An 11,898-nucleotide genomic window follows, 5' to 3' on the forward strand; every position below is an offset into this window, starting at 1 on the left:
TGGTGAGTGCGGCCCGGCCCTTACATCTTCCTGGGGCCTGCTCCCCCTCTCCCCCCACACCCCCCTCAGTGCCCTGGGACCTGCTCCCCTCCCCCCCCCCGCCTGCTCCCCTTGTCCTCCCAGCCCACAGCAAAGCGGGGCGGGGGGGCACCGTGCCATCGCTGCCTCCCTGCCTCGGGGCAGAGGCCCTGCCCTGCCCTGGTGCTGCTCTGAGGGCCCCCAAATTGTACGGATGGGAAGTTGTCACTCGCTTGCGTGCCGTGCCCTGTCTCTAGTGGGTTATACCCCACGTAAAGGTGAGGTCTTTTTTATTCTTCAGGCCCCTGTTGTTCCCTCGTGCCATGAAACTAGTGTAAGGGTCTTCACAGCATCGCTCAAAGGATGCTTGTCGCCTCGCACGTCGTACATCTTTGTTTCACAAAATTTCTCTGGAAGTGAGAACAGCCTTATTGGGATAAAAGTAAATTTTTCTGGTAGTGAGATCAACCTAATTGGGATAAAAGTAATTGTTCTGGAAGTGAGATCAACCTAATTGGGATAAAAGTAATTGTTCTGGAAGTGAGATCAACCTAATTGGGATAAAAGTAATTGTTCTGGAAGTGAGATCAACCTAATTGGGATAAAAGTAAATTCTCTGGAAGTGCAAACAACCCAATTGGGATAAAAGTAATTTTTCTGGAAGTGAGATCAACCTAATTGGGATAAAAGTAAATTCTCTGGAAGTGTGAACAACCCAATTGGGATAAAAGTAATTGTTCTGGAAGTAAGAACAACCCAATTGGGATAAAAGTAATTTTTCTGGAAGTAAGAACAAACCAATTGGGATAAAAGTCCTTCCGACTTCTTAGCAACGCTAGGTTGGCCACGAATTGCAGTGTTGCCCTGTATTCTTTATATGAATACATGGTGGTTATAAAGACAGGCAAACCCCTAAAGGAAAATATTGGACATGCGTAGGCAAATATTTGAGATGCTGGGGTAATTCGCAGTGGGGGCGGGGAGGAATTGAGGTGGCAGGGTGTGGGAACATGTGGCCAGGGTCCCATAGAGAATCTGAACACTGACCCCATATACCCATGTCCTATCAGCATTTGATTGACTCATAAACGTGTACATCTGCTCTCTGTACTAATCAAGTATGTGTCATGTTGCGTGGCCGGTGTGCCCTTTGAGAGGTGCATGCATCAGTAGGGGCTGATGCAAAATGTGCTGTCTTGCTTACAGCAGATGCGGGACCGCAATGTTTCTGCACTGCATGTGAGAGTTGTAGGTGTATTCCTCGCTTTCCCCCCCTACGGTTTTGCACCAGTGGCTGTCAGGGATCTGTCCGCAGTGGTAGGGATGTGTATTTTTATCATCAAGTTCCAGGAGTGCATTTCCAGGGCAGGGAGGAAAGGGTGCAAATGCAGATGGGAATTCACTGGTTGCAGACGGGCGATTCACTGCAGGATCCTGTGTTTCAGTGGGCAGGGGAACTTGGCTGCAGAGAAGAAAACGCAGCGATGCTGTTTGCAGAGCAAGCCGCTCACTTTAATAGACAAGAGGTGTAAGATGTGGATGAACCTCACAGGAGAGAGCCTACAAGTTCTCTGAGCCGCTACCTAGCTGCGCTGTCAGGCCTTGATATACACAATTGACCTATGTAATTGGTGATACTAGGGTGCAGAGGTTGTGGAAACAGTATGTAATCAGGTTGGTAGTACTTTGCATTTACTCTATATCAGTGTAAATGATTGCACAGGTTGCTGGAAGGGCAGGGGTAAATGAGGTCTTTGCTTCTATGCGTCTGCACACGATCAGAACGATGCTATAAAGTAACCTCTTCCAGTAGCTTAAACCCAATTTAAAATGCCCAAGGATAGTTTGACCCCATGGGGTACTGAATACAGGCCTCCCTGGACAGGAGCATCTCCAGGGGCAGAGTTATACTTACTAGGATTTTTGTACGCTAACATTTGTCTTTAAAATTGTTCTAATTAAAAAGGGATATTTTAAGCATCTCTGTATATTCCTAGCAACTGGGTTAGGAAGACAGCAAGGATGCAATCTACCTATTGCATGCTGCTCGTGACAGTGACACTGGGTGAGCTGACTTTTAATGCTTCTTTAGTGAATAGCTGCAGCCCCTAGGTTGTACATATTAAAAAGCATCTGATGTCATTTGACTATTTGTAATTGTTTTTGGTGCATCAGAAAACACTCATATTCTTTAGGTTTCTTGATCTATGTCCAAACTCAGTCTGAATCTGGAAAATACGTTGCTTTTAAGTTTTCTGTCTCTGTCTTGTCCATAAGAGCAGTTAAGTTACTAACCATCCTTGTAGCGGACATGTACAGTCATCGTCAAGGTGTCCATTGATTGCCTTCTAAGTACTTGTTGTCCCCAAGTAACATGTCCTAACTCTTCAAAGTGCCACATAAACTCTGTAATTATTACCCTTTATTCCCCCTATTCAGCCTTGCCTGAGGCAAAAGCAAGGTGTGAGTGTTGCTGATGCAAACTCATTTTTCTGAGGAACGTAATTTCTAGGAAAGCACATACCTAGTGGAGTCACTTGGGATTGCGTAGGGGACATACATCTGTAGTACAGGACAGGTATGCTGGAGGGCAGCTGGAAAATTTCTGCGGGTCCAGCTGTGCCTCCCAGCTATAGGTCACCTGCCAGAACAATGTTTTCTGCCTCCAGTTCACTCCATTTCTTGCTGTTGACTCACTCGACTTCCCTTCGAGAGAAAGCTACATGGTGCACTACGTGTGAGGCTCCCGACACGATGGATGTGTGCACTTGGTTCTGGTGCATGCGCATAACAGCGCAGCAGCTCTGCATGCAGCAGTGGTCTGTCTGTGTACCTGCAGGATTTTTACCTTCTGTCGTTTTGAAACATTAGGTTGAACTCTTATTGGGGGTGCCACAGTTGGCCACGTTCTCTGCTGCACAGGTCTTTCACAAGGGTGGGGATGACACTTGGCAAGGCATCAGCACTTGAATTCATCTCTGTCACGTGCATGGACACTTATTCTAGGCTCGCTGCTTCCACGCAGATTTCCTGTCGAGGATCAAGAAACCTGGGGGATGTGCTAAAATATCTTGCCTCCTCCAAACAGAGAGAAAGGGATTTGTTGCTCTTGAGGACAGGCATGAAGGCTTAAAAAAGGTGGGCAGGATGGTTACAATCCCTCGAGAGAGAGTGAATATTTCATGAGTACAGCGTGCTTAAACTTTTATAAGCTAATCTTAGGATGCTTTTGTTTCTTCTGCTTGGATTTAGCCGCAAGGAGGTTTGCAGTGGGCTGTGCATCCGGTGGGTGCTTCTCTTCTTCTTTTTTCAAATGCTTCAGGTTGCACCACACGTGGTCTGTATCCTGAAATAACCAAAAGCTTCCTGTAAATCGCACGGACAAAAATACAGTTTTGGCATATCCTCCAGGGTGGTGGCTTGGGCATCTTGTGGGCAAGGCTTTAGCAACCGGAGGGCAGAATCTGCTTACTAGGTAGGTTTGAAAAATAAGGGAAAGGGTCTTCCTGGGAGGTCCAGGTGCAGCCCTTTTTGTGGGTCCCACTATTTATTTGTCACCAAGCAAGGCTGGGAAGGGGTGAGATGCTCTAGGGCAGCGTTTCTCAACCCGTGGGTCGCAAGACTATATGAAAGGGTTGCAAACAAACTTTAAAAATGGATTCTGCTTCAAAGGACAAAAATGTGGGGAACCGTGGGTTTTTCCTTACAGGCTGCAGAGTTCCAGCTTGCAAGGGGCTGTTCCCTGCCCCACACATCCACCCCCTGCCCCATCCCCTGGGGGCACCAGGGGGCAGTGGGTTGGGAGTGAGGGGCACTGGGTTGGGACTGGCCATCGATGTTTACAAATGGGTCCTGGTACAAAAAAGGCTGAGAAGCACTGGTCTAGGGAGACCTCCTGCATCCCCCTTTTCCCTCTGATGTTTTGAATCTAGCTCCGGGATCTGAGATACCATTAACCCTTGAGAACCCTACCATTAACCCTAGAGAAAAGATCTTCTGATCTCCAAAGTAGGGAGCAGAGACCAATTTCATGGCTGCTTGCTAGTTGGCATCGGTGTGCTCACGCTACCCTGCTCCAGCTGCCTTTTCTGCTAGCCCCCTCTAGCCAGGGACTTGGGCTTGCAATTATATTGCTAATCCTGACTGCTTTGCCAGGTGACACCAAATGCTCCTGCCTCCAGCATGTCCTGAAGAGCGGCCGTACAGTGGGCTGGCAGCGTCCAAGCAGCATAACACTGCTTGGCAAAATGATGAGCAGAGACAGAGGCAGTGGAGCTGTCTGCAGGCCCAGGCGAGCTGTGTGGCATCAGCTAGCTCCAGAGCACATTTGACATTTGAAAGTGTGCGTGTTGGGGGTCAGAGAGGCGTTGAGTAAAAGATGATATTAAATTGTTGTTGGGGCTTTGCCTGCATGTTTCTGGCCCTGTGGGGATCCTCAAGGATCTTGTCCCACAGCCTGTTTCTTAAGGTAGGGGGGACAGCAGGTTCACATCTCCACTGGAGGGTCTGCCGAGACCCCCTTCCTTTAGGATAAGGTTGGAGCCATGAATAGATGTTTCCGTGGTGGTAGTAGCACCACAGAAATACTCCGTCCCATTTTAAAGCTGCAGCAGATTATCTGACACAAGGCTGCCTCTGACAGAGGCTGTCATTTCTCTCCTAGCTGGATATTAAAATTCCCCACTTTCAAATGCGATTCACAGCTTATGTCTCCTAAGTGTATCTTGCCTCTCCAACCTTAAGATTGCTATGCTTGGTTGCATTTTTCAGGCTATAAACCTTCTCCCGTAGGGTCTAAAGATGATGGAAAGAATAGTAGAAAATATTTAACTCCCAGCCGTGAAAAACAGGGCACAAGGGGATGGGTGGTGGATGGGGGGATATGTTCTTCTACTGCGAGACTTGCAAGCTCCAACTAGCTGTGCAAAAAAGCATGGATTCTCATCTTAGATTTACACCTGTCGGTGATGTCGCCTCCCCTGTCGAGATCAGACTTAGGCTTGGAGCACTGGAGGGATCGCATCTACATAATTAATCCACTGGAAAGGATCTGTCAACTCTAAATATAATCAGTTTAAAAAGTGACTGAAAAGATTATTCTTTTTGACTACCCTTGTTCTGGCATTTCTCTAGCCGTGTTTCATATTTTATTTAACTTGTGTTAATGTGTGCAAGACCACAGGAGCAATGTGGTCATTTGGCTTCCTGTACAGTGAAAAGAGCAGAATTAATGATACTCGAAGTGCTATCCAGTGGAGGTCTCATTGGCCTGTAAGCTGTTGATGCGGGCATCTGTGGCAATGATAGGTAATACCAACAAAATACAGACAGAAATGAACTTCCGTGAATTTCTACCAAAGTGTTTTTTGGAGATTTCTTCTTTTTTTTTGCAGGGGAGGGCAGATCTGTTTTGCATTATTCTTGGAAACAGGATTTTGAAACCAGCTATGAGTAAGATGAACAGGAACAGAATCATCTCCTGGCGTGCTCTCATCGCTGAAAATGAGCGCATGCTGATCAGCCGTTCACTTCCTTAACCCTGCCACCCTTCAAAATATCACAGCGGTCGCATGCTCCTTACAGCAGCGTATTGTACATTCATATACGATACCTGTGTAACTGGAAGACAATGGGGTTGTTTTATATTTACTTCTTGCAAATGACATTGGAGCGTGGCCTGAGAAGTTTTCCTCAATATTGCGACAGATGTGAAAGATTTACAACTCTGGAAGTCAGCATGCTCTTTTCGAAATCAACTGCCAGCTGGGTATTTTTTTCCCCACAGTACAGCTTCTGAAGCAAGCGTGTGTATGTGTAATAATTACATATGTTTATGTACACATATATAAAAAACACAAATAGACTAGTAGCTTGCAGCCACAGTTGTTAAAATGTGTTGCAGATTTCACTACCCGGGATCTCTTGGGCTCATTATCACTTTGTCTCGGATGTGTTAAGATTCTTCACCTTACTGAATCTACCAGCGTGTGTTTGTTTCACCAGATATAGTAATTTATTTGATGATCATCCTGAGGTATTAGCAGTAGTTTAGAGATTTATATTTAGGGATTTGGGGTCGAGCACTGCTCAGTTAACAGCAGGCTGGTAGTCGGGTGTCTAATTAACATCCCTGGCACCACTCCCGATTTTTCGCTGCTACGAAGGAGGAGAATTGCCCTGTCGAAGCGTCTTCGAAAATGCAGGAAGGACACGAATGTATTTCACTTGCAAGTGACAGCAACCCACGGACTTGCCTTCTGGAAAGCTGTGTTATTTAGAGACGTGCCTTTTTGTATCGGTTATTGCTCTAAAATAAGCACCTCCAATTCAGCTAACTCGGCAGTTCCTAGCAAAACTTTTTTCCCCCATCTGGAAGTTGCCTGCCCCCAGAATAGCCCTGGACATGTGCTCTGAAGGTCAGCTGGCTTGGCTGCTGAAAACTTCCTGTTTTTTGGGTTAAAGGCCCATGTATTGGCTCACTTTGTGTGCATGGCAATAGACAGTGCTATATAATAAGTGGTGTAGGATTTGATTTGATTTTTTTGATGCCATGACTATAAACATCCAGGGCAGTGTCCCTGGTGGGGATCTGGGCTATTAAAGGCATCCTGCAGTTGCTAAAAAGGTTAATGTTTTCTCACCTTCCACTATCTCCTTTTGTTTTGTTTTTTTTCCTTTTTTCTTTTTAATTGCCTCTTGTTACCCTCTTGTTCTGGTTTCTTTCTTATTCTAATTTTCTCTCCTCCTTCCGCCCACTGCCTTCTGCTTTCTGCATACATAGAGCAGATGGAATTTGCCTGGAACCCGGATGCATGGAGTGCAGTGAGGTTGGTTTCTAGTAAACTTCATTTTGCTGCCTGCCCCAACAAAAGGGGAAGAGAAAATGAAGGGCTTTTTTAAACAAGGCCAGTCGGGCACTCCTCGGTGTGTGCATTTTTGGACCACACTGCAGTTTCTCAGCCTGCTGTAACCCAGATGCACACAGGGAATGCAACTCTGACAGAGCAGCGCTTGTACTGCCCTGCCTTATTGCTTTCTGGAATGCAGCTTAGGGCAGGTATACCGAGAGGAAGGTGTGGCCAGTCTGTAAATATTCCCAGGTACGCAAGGCTTCCCTTCCGCCTGCACCAGCTCCGTGTCAGTCTCTGCCTGGTGACTTGCAGGTTTACTGAAGATAACTCCCGAATTCAAGGTTTATCCATGTGCTCGCAGCGTGCGTTTGTGTCCAGTTCTAACTTCACCTTGTCTCCTGCTTCTTAATTAAACACCAAAGTACAGTTCAGGTGACCTTTACCAACCAGGTGACCTCAGCAAAGGTCAGCAGCTTTGCCTTATTGTGCTTTAGGCAGATATAAGAGCTTACCTGGAGGTCTGTGCGGTAAATGCTATTTGGAGTTGAGTTCAATTATTCACTGGAGTGGATTTCTATGCCTCTGTGTTGGGCCTAATTCAGCTGCCCGTACTCTAGCAAAATACCCATTGATTTCAGTGGTCCGCATTTCCGAGTAGGGAAATATTTTGGTTGTTTTGGGGTGGGGGGTGTCCTATTTACTGGATTGCATCCTGCTGTCCTTTCTGCTTTCCCATCCTGTGCCATGCCAAGCTCAAATACAGTTATTAATGCCTGTTTTCTCTGCTCTTTCTCTTCTCTTTTCCCCCCCGCTCTTTCTCTTCTCTTTTCCCCTCCTGCTCTTTCTCTCTTTCTTCTTTCCCCCCTGCTCTCTCTCTTTTGTGCATTGTTCCCCTCTTTCTTTGGCTGCCTCCCCCCTTCTCTATTCTCCCTTCCCTAGAAGGTCACATACTGTTTGGGGAGAGGGGAAAACCAGGACTCAGTGGTGCTGTTCTCAGACATGGGTGAAAACCATGCTCTTGTACCTAGACAGGGAAGAGACAGTTCAGTGTCATTTTCTAGGGACTGTGCTTATTACCCTATCTGAGTGCCGTCCACTAATGCATTCAGTGACGTGACTTGCATCTGTCATGTGGGGTCTCCTTTTGTCCCCAGGAACAGACGCGTGGGCCTTGTTTGGGGTATTTTTATACGTCCCTAAAAAGCTGGTGGTCTGCATGCATGTGTGTTTGTTGGAGACAGCGAAGGCAAAGAAATGCAGGGTAGGGGCTGCCTCGACATATAGGAAACTTGCTCCTGCATGCCTGGTTACACGCAGGGTTGCTGCAGGGGTAGGGTAGGTCAAGGGGTGGCTTTTGAGCATACTTCATTTGGGTGGGCCCGCGTTGCACATCCCCATGGCTCTTTCCTTGTACCAGCAACGCGCAGGTTGGGAAACACTGCCCACAGGCTGCTAGCGTGAACCATAAAATACTCCTACCCAGACTGCTCAAGCACATAGCTGTGAGCTGGATCCAGCCTGCTCTGTGCCCTAGTGCCACGTGTTTGCCTTTGGAGACTCCTGGCTGCCATTTATGGACTGAAAGATGCAGTAACTTGGGGCCTTGCATTTCATTTCTAAGCGGTATCCTCATGCATCGCTTGTCCAAGGAACATTAAAGTAGAAAAGACCAGCGCTGAAAAAATGTGCAAAGGTCAGAAAAAGTGTGGCCTGTGCAACAGGAATTGTGTGCGTGCCTTCTTGGTTGCGGGATCACAAACCTTTCTGCCCCCCACCCCCACCATGACCTCTCATTGCTTGGTATTTTCAGCTATTTACTGGGTGCTGTGCTCATGCTTTTGAGTCTGGGACTGTTGAAATTCCCCGTGGCTGCACAGGAGCACTTTGTGCAGATGAATATAATCATCTAAAGACACCCTGCCCCTTCTGGTGCAGTTAAGGGGAGAAAGCTTTTCACGGAGAGGCTGGATTTTCTAGGATCCAGGCTCTTGCATAGATTGCCTAGAAACTTTTCTAGACCTGCGGGCTGGAAGGGACCTCACCACCCTGCAAAGGTTGCCCCAAGGGTAATATTCCTTATTGGGCATACTTGAGTGGGAGGTGTTGGAGTAACATGTGCTGCTTGCACGCCTAGCCAACAGGTCTCCCAACATGTGCATGCAGCAGGGGGATTACCCCATACCCTGCATGGTCTCCCTTGTGGGACACGTACCTCACCTGGCAGCCTTGTGCACTCCCCCAAGTCCCCTTTGCCATCCCGCTCCCACAAGGCTCACAGCTTCCATGGGTGGCTGCAGGCCATTTGCTGCTGATGAGCTAAGTGGCTGCTGCTGTTTATTCATGAGATCAGGAGACAAAAAAGCTGTTATACTTCTCAGCTTTGGGGCAAGAAACTGGGGAGCAGTGGGGGATGTGCTGCAGGCCCCCTGAGCCTTACTGGTGCTCACCTGGGTGCCAGGTCACATCTGGAGTGGCATCCCTCTGTCTAGGAGGGTTTAGTTTTAGTGGGGGATTGTAATCCAAGGAGAACAGAACATGCAGAAAGAAAATGAATCCTCCAGGCTTATAGCTATAAAGACAGTGGATGGGGGGGGTGCAGAGAAGTGTAGGGAGTGCATGGAGAGGTGGGATTTAGGGTGGTCTTGGTTTAGGAGGAGGGGGTGGGAAGTTAGGAGCTATGGGAAGGGAGGGTGATATGGGACTCAGTGGCAGAGGGAAAAGCATCCAGCTGGGCTTGGGAGAAACAAGGGGCCTGTCCTCTGGGCGTGTTGGAAACCTTCTTGCTTCCTCTGGTGTGAGCTAGGGTCTGGAAATGCAGGGGGGTGCTGGGTCCCTGGTGCGGGCTGATCTCCTTTCATTCCCCTTACAATACGTAGGAGCCAGGATCTGTGCACGCCTTGCCACTCTGTGTCTGGGCTTGAGCCCCGTTTCTATCCCCGTGCCCTAATTAGGACAGTCGGAGCTTTTTGATCCAACAGGAGAATGCAGGTAATGACAGGTCTTTTCAGCTTTTCCATGTCAGACTTCTTAGAAGCTTTTTCAGGGAATTTCTTACCTAATTTTCATAATTTCTTGCTTGGGTTGAAAACAGGATTGCTGAAGACTAGATGACTTTGTTCTGGGTATTTTGCATCCTTCTCGTGGCGGGTATCGGTCACCTATTACCTGGAAAGCCCCGGGAGCAGTTTCCTGTGTTTTCTTTCCTGTTCTGTTTGGCTATGGGAAAGTCTGCCAGGAGCTGGAAAGCGGTGCATGTGTGTGTTTGCACGTGTGTTTCCTGTGTGCTGACACGGACCAGTTGTCCTAATGAACATCTCTCCTTACTTGTGTTTAAATAGAAAACCGCTGCTTGTTATGGGCCCTCGCAGGAATAGGAGTGCTACTTATTAATCTGTGCTGTGGGGACTTTTTCCTGCCAAGCAGGTTTGGCTAGTGGCACAGTTTATCCAGCCGTCTTAAGGGGCACAAAAGGGAAGGGGTCCTGTCTGTAGAAAAGCTTGCAATTAAAGAATTTTGGGGGGTTTTTTGCAAAAATCCTGTTGGTCTAATAAAAGATATCATCCTTACTATGAGTCCCGACTGCCTGTCCGTAGGAGGCCTTTGGAAATGGGGAGAGAGGAGTGCCGGTTCTCCTGCTCGTTCCCTGTGCCAGGGATGATGGCTTGAGCAAGGTTTGGGAAGGCAGCTGGGTCAGGTACGGAGGTGGCTGCTCTCTACAGCATGATTGCCTCTTTTCAGCTGGCTGACCATCCAGACCCTTCCCGGGGGAGCCACGGGCACGCAGTTCACATGGAAAGTGGGTGGGAATAATGCAGAGGCCCTGGAGTAGCCTAAGCCTTGTGGTCTCCGGGCTGTCACAGCAATATTTGGGGCGTCAGCAAGTGAGGAAGGGTGAATTTCTTGGCAGAACAGTAGCTGCTTTTGTGAGCTGGGCTGTCCAAGGCAAAAACAAGCTGCTGAAAGCATCAAAAGCAGTAGCAAGAGTTTAAACCCTTGTAAGGGTGAATCTCCCTTGTCTGCAGTGGCGGCAGCCCCTATGCATCTGCCGCTGGCTTCAAGGAAATCAGCCTGGCCCTGCGTCTCAAGCAGTGGAGGCCCACGAGTAGATCCACAGCTCTTTAGTTTGACCCAGCAATTAGTTTGTAACATGAAGCTTGTCTAGAAATGATCCCTACGGTGCTGCATAAGAAGGTATTAGGCTAAAATTGATCAGCATCATTTCTTCTCCTTGGTTCTTCCCTGTTTGCTGATTTAGCAAACAGCCTTAGAGCTTGTAGGAGCTACTGTGTTCTCTTTTCAAGCATGCAAAAGCCTGATTTTTTTTTTTTTTTCCAGAGGTGCTGAGCTCCCGGGGCGCAGTTTTTTCTGAGCCCTGTTGCCCTAATCCCTCCTTGTCTGTGGAAGTTACAGACAAGGTTAACAGACTAATAGTGGAAGTTACAGACAGGTTAACAGACTAATAACAAGGTTTTTGTGGAAATCAGGGATTATAGGTTCTCCATTGTACTTCGAGGCATAGGTTTAGGGCTGGGAAAAAAAGGGTGTGAACTTATTTGAACTTGAAAGCAAACCATTCCTGGTTAAGAGCATGGCGCCGTCAGTGCCGGGGTATTGGCAGCCCCCAGACTGATAGTCCTGGCATTTTCAGGGCTTCTACTAGGTTCAGGGTTGCAGTTTGAAGCCTTAAAAATAAAGAAAACTCACTTGTCTTGCAGCTGCTCTGAGAGGTTTTGAACGTAAGGGGAGATGGCAGCCACGAGGCTGATCAGTACCGACCCTTTTCAAGGCACTAATAGCAGACCTGCAACCGGTGAGCCCCTGTCAGGGCTTACCGGTCCAGAGTACAGTGATTAATGGGGTAGGGAGAGAGCAAGGGTTGTACACTTGCATGGTTTATGCTCTTATGCTGTATGATGAGGCCCCAGGTTTGTACCAATTCAAGTAATGGGCCATAGGTTGGGACTGGCATTTTATTGTTCAGTTAAGCAAATTGCTCATTTACACCATTGTCCACTTACATGGATACTGG

This window comes from Alligator sinensis, unplaced genomic scaffold (assembly GCF_000455745.1).
Source record: "Alligator sinensis unplaced genomic scaffold, ASM45574v1 scaffold1584_1, whole genome shotgun sequence".
NCBI classification, from domain to species: domain Eukaryota; kingdom Metazoa; phylum Chordata; order Crocodylia; family Alligatoridae; genus Alligator; species Alligator sinensis.